The sequence below is a fragment of the Bufo bufo genome, chromosome 2 (genome assembly GCF_905171765.1).
Source record: "Bufo bufo chromosome 2, aBufBuf1.1, whole genome shotgun sequence".
Lineage (NCBI taxonomy): Eukaryota > Metazoa > Chordata > Amphibia > Anura > Bufonidae > Bufo > Bufo bufo.
In genome coordinates this window covers 733,991,496-734,004,915 of record NC_053390.1, presented here as the reverse complement: position 1 = coordinate 734,004,915, position 13,420 = coordinate 733,991,496, and positions in this window count along the sequence as shown.

Genomic DNA, 13,420 nt, shown 5'->3' with positions numbered 1-13,420 from the left:
TAGTGTGAGCAAACTGAAGCCAAACGAATTGACTTTGATCGGAATTTCAGGAAAAATTTGATTTGCAACAAAGTGGAATTTCCTTGTGCTTCGTGGTAACAAATAGAGTTGAGCGGACACCTGGAAAAAAGTTTGAGTTCGGAACCCGAACTTGACCCCGAACCCCATTGAAGTCAATGGGGACCCGAACTTTTGAGCACTAAAATGGCTGTAAAAATGTCATGGAAAGGTCTAGAGAGCTGCAAATAGCGTCAAAATGTGGTTAAGAGCATGGCAAGTGCTCTGCAAACAAATGTGGATAGGGAAATTACTTAAAATAACATAAAATACGTAAAAATAAAAAATAATAATCTTGATCTAGGAGGACCAGGTCCATATGGAGTAGGAGGTTGAGGAGGCGGTGGATGTGGCGGTGTAGGTGGAAGTGGCGGTGGAGGAGGAGGAGGTAGCCTACACTGCTTTTTGTTTTAAAATTTATTTTAATTTTTTTAAATTAGGGTACACCCCAAAACATTGGGAAATATAACCCTCCAGTCGTGCTAAACACACGTTCAGACAATACATCGGCTGCAGGGCAGGCCAGCACCTCCAAGGCGTAAAGGGCAAGCTCAGGCCATGTGCCCAATTTGGAGACCCAGAAGTTGCAGGGGCTGACCCCTGTCAGTTAGTTCATGTAGGCGTGTGCATACTTACTGCCCCACCATGTTGCACGTCCCCGTGATGTTCACGATCCAAATTGATATCTGCTCTATCAACTTTCGATTTTCTTTTATGCACCTACCATGGTGAATACGGGTGGCGGGGAATCAGGGTTCCAGGCCAGAGAGGGAGTGTGAGAAAAAGAGATCAAATTTAAGGGAGATAAATTTATTTTAAAAAATTGGGATCGAGAAGAAATGTGGGAAAAGCTATTGAGGTGCAAATGTGGGACAAATTACAGAAGCCCAAACGTGGGCCAAAAGAGTCAAGCGGAATTGTGGTAAAAGCTATTGAGGCGCAAATGTTGGCCAAAAGAGTATAGCGGAAATGTAAGACAAAGTATTAAAGCTTAAATGTGGTACAATTTGTTTAAGTTTAAGCATTGACTCAAAGGAGGTGGCGTGCATCAATTAAAGAAGCATTTCAGAAATTTTATTCCCTGTCATCTATGCAGAGCAGGGGTTTATTCACGTCTAAAATTGTATAATGTCAACCCAAGAATGTAACAGAAAAATTACAGAAATTAATTAACCTGTCTACTTGGTAGAGCAGGGGTCTATGACAGAAAACAATTGTTTATTGTCACCCGAAAATGTAAAATAAAAATTATTAAAATGTATTAAGTAGGTAGAGGAGGGGGTATATTACACCCAAAAATTGGTGAATTTGACCATAAAATGTAACTGACAAATGTTTTTTTTTTACCGGTCTAATAGGTATAGCAATGGTACATTACACCAAAAAATTGCTGAATTTCACCAGAAAATATAACTGCCAATTTTTATTTTTATTTTTTTATTTTTTACCGGTCTACTAGGTATAGCAGTGGTACTTCACACCAAAAAATTGCAGAATTTTGCCAGAAAATGTAACTGACAATTATTATTTTTTTGTTAACCGGCCTACTAGGTATAGCAGTGGTACTATACACCCAAAAATTTGTTAATTTCACCCAAAAATGTAACTGACAAATTTTTTTTTTTAAACGGCCTACTAGGTATAGCAGTGGTACATCACACTCAAAAATTGGTGAATTTCACCATAAAATGTAACAGACAAATTGTTTTATTGTTTAACCTGTCTACTAGGTATAGCAGTGGTACTTCACACCCAAAAATTGTTGAATTTCAACTGAAAATGTTACTGAAATTTTTTATTTTTTTTTAAACAGCCTACTAGGTATAGAAGTGGCACTATATACACAAAAATTGGTGAGTTTCACCCGAAAATGTTAATAACAATTTTTTATTTGTTTTTTTAACCGGCCTACTAGGTATAGCGGTGGTACTACACACCTCCTACTGCTGCGGTGGGCAGTAGGAGGCGTACTGTCTAGAGGACGGCCGCTCCGCTTTTGCACCCTGCTCCCTCTTCTGCTTTGCTGGTGGCTCTGTGCGACCACCGCCTCTTCCTCTGAACTACATAGGTCACTCGCATGACCTTGATTCCATATGACCTTGATTCCATGTGGGGTCGAGGACCTCATCGTCCTCCACATCATCTTCCACCCAGTCTTCACCCCTGCCTTCCTTGTCGGTCTGCACACTTTCGAAAGCCCCAAGCAGTTGGCACCTGTGTTTCGTCATCATCCGAGACGTGTTGGGATGGTCCTCCCATGTGCTCATCTTGAAAAATAAGTGGTTGGGCATCGGTGCACTCAATATCTTCCACTTCTCGGGCAGAGCTAGGTGGATGGCCCTGGGAAACCCTGCTAACAGAGTCATCAAAAAGCAGAAGAGACTGCTGCATGACTTGGGGCTCAGACTGCTTGGCTGATTTGCAAGGGGGTGAGGTGAAAGAGTGATGGACATCGGCTGCAGGTGCAATCTACTATTACCTGTACTTCTTCAGGCCTCACCATTCGTAGAGCCGCATTAGGCCCGACCAAATACCGCTGCAGGTTCTGTGGCCTACTCTCACCTGAAGAAGGGGTTTCACTTGTGCGTGTAGCTGGCACAGATCGACCACGTCCTCTCCCTGCAACAGGAGCTCCACCAGCAACACTACGACCTGGGCCACGTCGCTTATTTGACACTCTCCTCATATTTTTCGAATGGATGTATTTCATATGCCTGAATCAAACCCCTGTATGTAGAGGGGGAATCTCACACGGTCTGAACCATTGTAGGCCTGAATAAAATATTTCTTTGCACAAAATGGCTGTATATCAAATGGCTGTATTTCAAATGCCTGAATCCAACCCCTGTATGTAGAGGGTGTATCTCACACGGCCTGAACCAGTGTATGCCTAAATTCATTATTGGTGCACCAAATGGCGGTATTTCAAATGCCTGAATCAAACCCCTGTATGTAGAGGGAGTATCTCACAGGGCATGAACCAATGTAGGCATAAATAAAATATTTCTTTGCACAAAATTGATGTATTCTCCCTGCAACAAGAGCTCCACCAGCAGCACCACGACCTGGGCCATGTCCCTTATTTAATGCTCTCCTCATATTTTTCGAATTTCGGATCTTGCCCTAAATGGGTGTTTAATTAATAGTAGAATAGAATGACAGTATGTAAAGGGTGTATCTCACAAGGCCTGAACCAGACTAGGCCTCAATTAAATATTTTTTTGCTCAAAATGGCTGTATTTCAAATGCCTGAATCAAACCCCTGTATGTAGAGGGGGTATCTCACAGGGCCTGAACCAGTGTAGGCCTAAATTAAATATTTCTTTGCACAAAATGGCTGTATTTCAAATGGCTGTATTTCAAATGCCTGCATCAAACCCCTGTATGTAGAGGGAGTATCTCACAGGGCATGAATCAGTGTAGGCCTAAATTAAATATTTCTTTGCACAAAATGGATGTATTTCAAATGGCTGTATTTCAAATGCCTGAATCAAACCCCTGTATGTAGAGGGGGTATCTCACAGGGCCTGAACCAGTGTACAACTGAATTTGACAGCAGTATATAAGCCTGTAATTTCACACGTGCTGATGCTCCAAGGCCTGAAAATAGACTTTTTTGGTAAAAAAAAACCTGTGTTTTTAAAATCCCAGAAGATTATGGGTGTATTTCTAGCTTAAATTGCACAGTGACTAATCCAGATGTTGTAGATTGCCAAAAAAGTGTTTTTTTTTGGTAACAGAATATGAAGGCTGTATATATTAACCGCCTCCGGACCGCCTAATGCAGGATTGCGTTCCGGAGGCGGTCGATTCATTCCTCCTGGACGCGCCGGCGCGTCATCTCGAGAGACTCGAGATTACGCTCACAGCCGGCCCTCGCATGCGCATCGCGGGCCGGCAAAAGTTAGAGGACAAGTTCGTCATCAGCCTGCCAGCCAATGATCGTCGCTGGCAGGCTGATGATTTTCAAAAAATCGAATCACAAGCCAGTTAACACATTATATTTATAAATATAATGTGTTAAATGGCTTCTGTGCTCCTCTGCTGGTCCTTTTCGTCGGTTGGTCCCAGCAGAGGAGCACACATCACAGTGAGTACACACAAACAGTACACTTAGCCCCAGATCACCCCCCCATCACCCCAATTAACCCCTTGATCACCCCTTGATCACCCCTGTCAATCACCTAGTGAAAGGGAAAAAAGTGATCAGTGTAAACTGTCACATTTTTTTCCCACTAGTATTGATGGTTAGGTTTAGATTAGTTTAGGCCCCTTTCTTAGGTATTTAGCGTCGGTTAGCGCCCAGCCCACCGCACCGCAGTCACTGATTCGCTGATTAGCGTATCGCTAATCAGCATTGGTACTTTTATAGTATCTGTAAGTGATCAGAACTGATCACAGTCAGATCTATAATAGTATTAGTGTCACCTTAGTTCGCCCTCCACCCAAAATGCAGTGTTTGCCCGATCAGGCCTGATCGGTCGCCCACACGTGCGTTCACCCACGCCCGCCCTGCCGCAGTGACAAAAAATTATTTATTTTTTTGATCACAGCACAATCACTTTACAAGCACTGCGGCGATAAAAAAAATCAGGTTTGATATTTTTTATCAATCGCAGCGGCTTCCGGTACTTCGCTAGCCTCCCATTTGTAAGACAGGCTTGCTTTTTTTCTTGGGTAGTCTCAGGGAATACCCCCTAAATTTAGTTGACCAAATGGCAAATAAGGGGCATTCTTCTGAAGAGGCCTACAGGCTTCTGACCCAGTCGGATGAGGAATGGGAACCCTCATCTGACGAATCCAGCGGGTCAGAATACGAACCTGTAGAAAGCAGTGGCAGTCTGACCCAAAGTTCGGACGAGGAGGTTGATGTCCCTGATACCACCAGGCGTACCCGGCCCCGTGTTTCTAGACCACAGGTTGCGCAGGATCCGCTTCAAGGGCAGCAGAGTGGGGCTGGCGCTGTCGGATTATGTGGTGAGGCATACACCAGCAGCGCAGCCCATCCTGGACCTAGTACCAGCACTGCCGTACAACATGGTGAAGTGGCAAGCACCAGAAGGGCAGTTGAAGCTGGTACGGTGGCACGTGCATTAGTTCCCCCGTCGCAGCCACCGCACAGAGGAGGCCCGTAGAGCCCCTAGATTCCCTGAGGTGCTGGCAAACCCTGATTGGCAGCCCCCAACTTCAGCCGCACCTGTAGTTCCCCCTTTCACCGCCCAGTCTGGAGTTTGGGTTGAGACAGCTCAGATCGGATCGGCACTGGGTTTTTTGAGCTGTTCTTGACTGCGGAGCTCTTGGACTAGTCGTGGCAGAAACAAATCGGAATGCCACTCAATTTATAGCCGCCAACCCGGGAAGCTTTTATGCCCAGTCTTTCCGGTGGAAACCCGTCCAAGTTTCCGAAATTAAAACTTTTCTGGGCCTTCTCCTCAACATGGGCCTGAGAAAAAAACATGAATTGTGGTCATATTGGTCCACGAACCCAATTCATCACATGCCCATGTTCTCTGCTGCCATGTCCAGGACACGATTTGAGACCATCCTGCGTTTCCTGCACTTTAGCGACAACAGCACCTCTCGTCCCAGAGGCCACCCAGCTTTTGACCGGCTCCACAAAATTCGGCCCCTCATAGACCACTTCAACACCAAATTTGCAGATTTGTATACCCCTGAGCTAAACATCTGCATAGACGAGTCCCTTATACATTTTACCGGGCGCCTTGTCTTCAAACAATACATCCCAAGCAAGCGCGCCCGGTATGGGGTCAAATTGTATAAGCTCTGTGAAAGGGCCACAAATTTCGTGTCTATGAGGGTAAAGATCAGACCCTGGAGCCGGTCGTTTGCCCTGACTACCTGGGGAGCAGTGGGAAGACAGTCTGGGACTTGGTGTCACCCTTATTTGTCAAGGGGTACCATCTTTATGTGGACAATTTTTACACAAGTGTGCCCCTCTTCAGGCATTTGTTCCTAGAACAGATTGGCTGCTGTGGCACCGCGCAACCTAGTCGCCGGGGCTTCCCCCAACGGCTCGTTACCACCCGTCTTGCAAGGGGGGAGAGGGCTGCCTTGTGTAATGAAGAACTGCTCGCGGTGAAATGGAGAGACAAGCGTGACGTTTACATGCTCTCCTCCATTCACGCAGACACGACAATACAAATAGAATGGGCAACCAGTGTCATTGAAAAGCCCCTCTCAGTCCACGACTATAATTTGCTCATGGGAGGGGTGGACTTCAATGACCAGATGTTGGCTCCTTATTTAGTTTCCCGACGCACCAGACGCTGGTATAAGAAGGTGTCTGTATATTTGATTCAAATGGCTGCATATAATAGTTTTGTTCTCTACAGTAAGCCTGGAAGAACAGGATCCTTCCTCAAATTTCAGGAAGAGATCATCGAGAACCTCCTGTATCCAGGAGGTTCCGTGGCCCCATCCACCAGTGTAGTGAGCCGTCTACACGAGCGACATTTCCCCAGTGTCGTTTCTGGTACCTCAACCCAAGCGCCACCCCGAAAAAGATGTTGTGTCTGTAGCAGAAGTGGAATAAGGCGTGACACCCACTATTTCTGTTCTGACTTCCCTGACCACCCTGCCCTATGCTTAGGGGAGTGTTTCCGGAAGTACCACACACAGGTACACTTAGCATAGGGATTGCGTTACACAGGACAGGCACACAGGGCTATTAGGGCCCTTTCACTCACAGCTGCTGCAAACCTCTCCTTTCACCTGGGACAAAGTGCATAATGTACTTCGCCACATCTCTGAGCGATTTGCGCTTTGCACATTGTCCCATGGGGAAGGAGAGGTTTGTCCTAAAAAGGTAAAAAAAAAAAAAAAATCACCGGTAAGCAAAAAAGTTAATGTTCTGTTCAAAAAGTTAAATAAAGTTTATAAAAGTTAATGTTCAAATGTTATATAAACTTAATGTTAATAAATTTATTGCGTTGCGGCCTGTTTTTTTTTAATTTTTTTTACCTTCTAGGTGGACCAACCGATGAACGAGCTGCAGCACTGATGTGCATTCTGACAGAAGCATTACGCTGCTGTCAGATTACACAAAAGTCGGTGTATGCGGCGCTGCAAGACGAGATTTCTCCTCTGCAGTAAAAAAGATACGTTTGCCGAGGCATATGAGCTGAGTGGCGGTGTTCATATGCTTTGGCAAACACTTTGTATATAAAAAATAAAATAAAAATCCCAGCAATGATTTATTCATCCACATCGATTGATGTGAATGGAGAAATCGGGTTTGCCAGGGCATACGAGCTAAGTGGGTTTGGATGTTGGGCGGAGCTCCTATGTCCTGGCAGACGCTTTACCCCTCCTTTTTTTTTTTGGGCAGAGATTTTTTCATCCACATTGATTAATGAGAATGAAGAAATCTGTGCTGTTCATTTTTTCTTTCAGCCCAGAGGCTGAACGGAAAAAAAATCTAATTACCCGTATGCTCAATATAAGGAGAATAGCAAAAACTCCTAATGCTGGCCATACATGTAATGATTGCGGAGATCCTCAAATGCCAGGGCAGTACAAACACCCCACAAATGACCCCATTTTGGAAAGAAGACGCCCCATGGTATTCGCTGAGGGGCATATTGAGTCCATGAAAGATTGAAATTTTTGTCCCTAGTTAGCGGAAAGGGAGACTTTGTGAGAAAAAACAAAAAAAAATCGATTTCCGCTAACTTGTGCCAAAAAAAAAAAATCTTCTATGAACTCGCCATGCCCCTCATGGAATACCTTGGGGTGTCTTGTTTCCAAAATGGGGTCACTTGTGGGGTATTTATACTGCCCTGGCATTTTAGGGGCCCTAAAGTGTGAGAAGAAGTCTGGAATCCAAATGTGTTAAAAATGCCCTGTGAAATCCTATTCTCTTTAGAATTTGGGCACCTTTGCCCACCTAGGCTGCAAAAAAGTGTCACACATGTGGTATTGCCGTACTCAGGAGAAGTAGGGCAATGTGTTTTGGGGTGTATTTTTACATATACCCATGCTGGGTGAGAGAAATATCTCTCTAAAAGACAACTTTTTCCATTTTTTTATACAAAATTGTCATTTGACAGAGATATTTATCTCACCCAGCATGGGTATATGTAAAAATACACCCCAAAGCACATTGCCCTACTTCTCCTGAGTACGGCAATACCACATGTGTGACACTTTTTTGCAGCCTAGGTGCGCAAAGGGGCCCAAATTCTAAAGAGCACCTTTAGGATTTCACAGGGCATTTTTAACACATTTGGATTTCAAACTATTTCTCACGCATTAGGGCCCCTAAAATGCCAGGGCAGTATAACTATCCCACAAGTGACCCCATTTTGGAAAGATGACACCCGAAGGTATTTCGTGATGGGCATAGTGAGTTCATGGAAGTTTTTATTTTTTGTCACAAGCTAGTGGAATATGAGACTTTGTAAGAAAAAATAAAAAAATAAAAGAAATCATCATATTCTGCTAACTTGTGACAAAAAATAAAAAGTTCTATGAACTCACTATGCCCATCAGCGAATACCTTAGGGTGTCTACTTTCCGAAATGGGGTATTTTGTGGTTTTTTTCTACTGTCTGGGCATTGTAGAACCTCAGGAAACATGACAGGTGCTCAGAAAGTCAGAGCTGCTTCAAAATGCGGAAATTCACATTTTTGTACCATAGTTTGTAAACGCTATAACTTTTACCCAAACCAATAAATATACACTTATTGTATTTTTTTTTTTATCAAAGACAAAGGGAAAAATTTATATAGAAATGTATTTATTTTTTTTTCATTTACAACTGAAAGTGAAAAATGTCATTTTTTTTGCAAAAATTTCTGTAAATTTCGATTAATAACAAAAAAAGTAAAAATGTCAGCAGCAATGAAATACCATTAAATGAAAGCTCTATTAGTGAGAAGAAAAGGAGGTAAAATTCATTTGGGTGGTAAGTGGTATGACCGCGCAATAAACCGTGAAAGTAGTGTAGTGCAGAATTGTAAAAAGTGGTCTGGTCATTAAGGGTGTTTAAGCTAGGGGAGCTGAGGTGGTTAAACTTGAATTTAACACTTGCAGATCAGGTTTTTTGCCCAAAATGTGTTTTTAAAACCCCAGAAAATGATGGGTGTATTTCTAGCTTAAATTGCACACTGACTAATCCAGATGTTGTAGATTGCCAAAAAAAGTGTTTTTTTGGTAACAGAATATGAAAGCTTTATATATTAACCCCTTAAAGACTATTAAAGCCCTATTTCACCTTAAAGGGTTTCTATCACCTCGTTTTGACATAATTAGCTATCAGACACTAGCGATCCGCTAGTGTCTGCTCTACCAAACAATGCTATTATAATACCTTTGTGTGCAAGCGTTTGCCTAAAAAACAAACTTTTATTGATATGCTAATGAGCCTCTAGGTGCTATGGGGGCGTCTTTTCAGCCCCTAGAGGCTCGGTCTACTCACATTGTATGCCGCCCCGCTCGTCAGTTAAGCCCGCCCATCTCCTCTTGAATGCCATCCTCCATCTGAGCCAGCGGACAAATTCTCGCGCCTGTGCAGGGAGCGGTCTGTGCAGGGAGCAGTCAGACATTCACTGCTCCTGCGCCGAATACAGACGCGCACGGCGCAGGCACGAGAATTCGTCCACTGGCTCAGAGGGAGGATCGCATTCCAGAGGAGATGGGCGGGCAGGAGGGACGCGCTGGGCGTCATTTTGTGTGAGTAGACCGAGCCTCTAGGTGCTGAAAAGACGCCCCCATAGCACCTAGAGGCTCATTAGCATATCAATAAAAGTTCGTTTTTTAGGCAAATGGCTGCACACAAAGGTATTATAATAGCATTGTTTGGTAGAGCAGACACTAGCGGATCGCTAGTGTCTGACAGCTAATTATGTCAAAACGAGGTGATAGGACTTTAAGGACGGCCATTTTTTGCAAATCTAACCAGTGTCACTTTAAGTGCTGATAACTTTAAAACGCTTTGACTTATCCAGGCCATTCTGAGATTATTTCTTCGTCACATATTGTACTTCATGACACTGGAAAAATAAAGTAAAAAAAATCATTTTTATTTATAAAAAAATACCAAATTTACCAAAAATTTGTAAAAAAATTGCAAATTTCCAAGTTTCAATTTCTCTACTTCTATAATACATAGTAATACCTCCAAAAATAGGTATTACTTTACATTCCCCATATGTCTACTTCATGTTTGGATCATTTTGGGAATGATATTTAATTTTTTGGGGATGTTACAAGGCTTAGAAGTTTAGAAGCAAATGGTCCCAAAAAAAACAATTTTTTGGGACCAGTTCAGGTCTGAAGTCACTTTGAGAGGCTTACATAATAGAAATTACCCAAAAATGACCCCATTCTATAAACTACACCCCTCAAGGTATTCAAAACTGATTTTACAAACATTGTTAACCCTTTAGGTGTTCCACAAGAATTAATGGAAAATAGAGATACAATTTCAAAATTTCACTTTTTTTGGCAGATTTTCCATTTTAATTTTATTTTTCAGTTACAAAGCAAGGGTTAACAGCCAAACCAAACTCAATATTTATGGCCCTGATTCTGTAGTTTACAGAAACACCCCATATGTGGTCATAAACCGCTGTACGGGCACACGGCAGTGCGCAGAAGGAAAAGAATGCCATAGAGGTTTTTGGAAGGCAGATTTTGCTGGACTGTTTATTTTTGACACCATGTCCCATTTGAAGCCCCCCTGATGCACCCCTAGAGTAGAAACTCCATAAAAGTGACCCCGTCTAAGAAACTACAGCCCTTAAGGTATTCAAAACTGATTTTACAAACGTCGTTAACCCTTTAGGTGTTCTACAAGAGTTATTGGCAAATGGAGATGAAATTTCAGAATTTAAATTTTTTGGGCAAATTTTCAATTTTAATCCATTTTTCCCAGTAACAAAGCAAGGGTTAATACCTAAACAAAACTCAATATTTATGGCCCTGATTCTGTAGTTTACAGAAACACCCCATATGTGGTCGTAAACTGCTGTACGGGCACACGGCAGGGTGCAGAAGGAATGAAATGCCATACGGTTTTTGGAAGGCAGATTTTGCTGGACTGTTTTTTTTTTTTACACCATGTCCCATTTGAAGCCCCCCTGATGCGCTTCTAGAGTAGAAACTCCAAAAAACTATGGGATAGGTTGGCAGTATTGTTGGTACTCGTTTAGGGTACTGTGGTAAGGTGAACAGAAAGGTGTATAGTAAAGTCCTGGAATGGGTGTATATCCCACCCAGCTTCCTCAACTGGGTGAGGTAAATAAAATCCTGGACAGGTTTTCCCCTAACCTGAGGGATCCCAACTGAAGCCAGCTGGGATCATCAAGGGGAAATAAAGCACAGTCCAGGCTGTCAGTCTGGGGAGAGGAATGCCTGGAGAAAGCCTGGGAAGATGGCTGCGCTGCTGGCTAGAGAAGCCGAGTTCTCTGTGTGACCTGTGTTCAATAGGTGAGCTAGGATCTTTACTGCATTAGCCAGGGCCCAGACGGGCAGGTGTTTATTTTAGTTTGGTTTATGTTTTGTGGTGCTGGTCCTTCACCTTACCCAGTGAATTATAACTGGGGTTGCCTGTATTGCCGGAGTGTGATAAATAAAGCAGCATTTGGACTTTAACCCTGTGGTCTGCAAGAGAATCTGTTATCGCCGCCCAGCCTGAGAGTGTAACCCCTTACAGTACATAGGATTTTTGGTTGCTCTATATTACACTTTTTTTTTTAAAATATCATCTTTATTGAGATAAATAAATCATATTTTTCGATTAGTTTCAAAGCAGGTGGTTACAATGTCAATAATGAAACTTTGCACAATACACATTATACATATCAGATCATACATTTGATCAATGCTTTGATGTTATAAGCATCTGTGTTATTATACATTATTACAGGTATGACTATCTCCATTTATTATTTATATGAGCATAGAGAATAACTTCTACAAAACAACCCCCAACTAACCCACCCACTCCCCCCCTACCCCCTCACTTTTAGGTCTCTTACATTCTTGATCATTCTCCCTAATGTCTTAACCGCTAAGTTTACCTCCTATTTCAATATATCTGCAAAACCCCCAAGGTGTTCAATAATCTCCTTTTTAGAAACCACTCTGAGTATATGAAGGGCTTCATTGTCTCTACCACCTCAACACTACTTAGGGCTATTTTTATGAATGTTTCCCATCTACCGAAAAAGATATTGACCCAATTCCCCTTGTTCTGCTCTGCCTCTGCCCTCTCAAGCAAGAAACACGCCTTAGTGTGCAAAAAAAATCACTCATTGAGGGTGTTGTAGGGTTAAGCCATTCCCTAAAAAGACATCTTTTGGCTGCTAGTAGCAGTAACTGTACAAATGGAGTTATCTTTTGCCCCTCGGGGGCCACCTAAAATATTAGAAGGTCTGGAGTACATGAGATTTCCACTTTTAGGTGGCGTTTAAGTTGGAAACTGACCGCTCTTCAAAACTTTTTCGTCTCCGGACAAGACCATACGCCATGGTATAGATCTGTGCTTTTTTCGTGACATTTTGGACACTTTGTGATTCTGTCTGTTTGAGGCACCCGAGAGGCAAAGCGAAAGCCATAAATAGCTTTGTGTATCATCCTAAAGTACGTCTCCCTCCAACCCTCATTTGGTGTCACTTTCCTAATTGTCTCCCACCCCTGCAGAATGATTTGTTTTATGTCCACTGATGGGAATTCTTTTCTCCATTGTGAGAAGAGGCTATCAGCTACTTGCCTCTGCTTCATATCCCTCAATCCTCCATACAACTCTGATAGTGATTTTTTTCCTAAGTCCCTGGCCCATGAGTAGGTCAAAGTCCTTCATTCCCATTTCCCTTGTTAGATTCAAGACTCGCTTGGTTAGAAATTCCTGGACTTGTGAGTATGCCAGAGGGTGCTGGTTATGTAACATTGGGAATCTCTCTATGAACTCCCCATGTTTGAGATATCTCCCCTTTTGTGTATCCCACATGTCTCTAACATTGCTAATCCCCAGCTCTTTCCATTTCTGGAAGTGCTTAGCCTCTCTTCCTGCTGGAAATTCTGGGTGGCCCCATATGCTCATGTGTTTAGATAGAGTGAAAGGTAGTGAGAACAACTTACGGATTGCTTTCCAGCTCGCCACAGTATCCTTAATTAGAAGACTTCCTTTTGCCTCAAAGGGCAAGGCACAATATTTAGTATGTAGCAGAGCTGTCAGTGACCAGGGAGCTATCAGTTGCTCCTCCAAGTTAGTATTAGTGTAATAGTGTGTTCTAAATATCCAATCCAGACTATGTCTTAAAAGGCTTGCCAGGTTGTATGCTCTTATGTCCGGAAAGTTTAGCCCCCCTAAGTTTTTTGGTAATTGCAGTTTAGTCA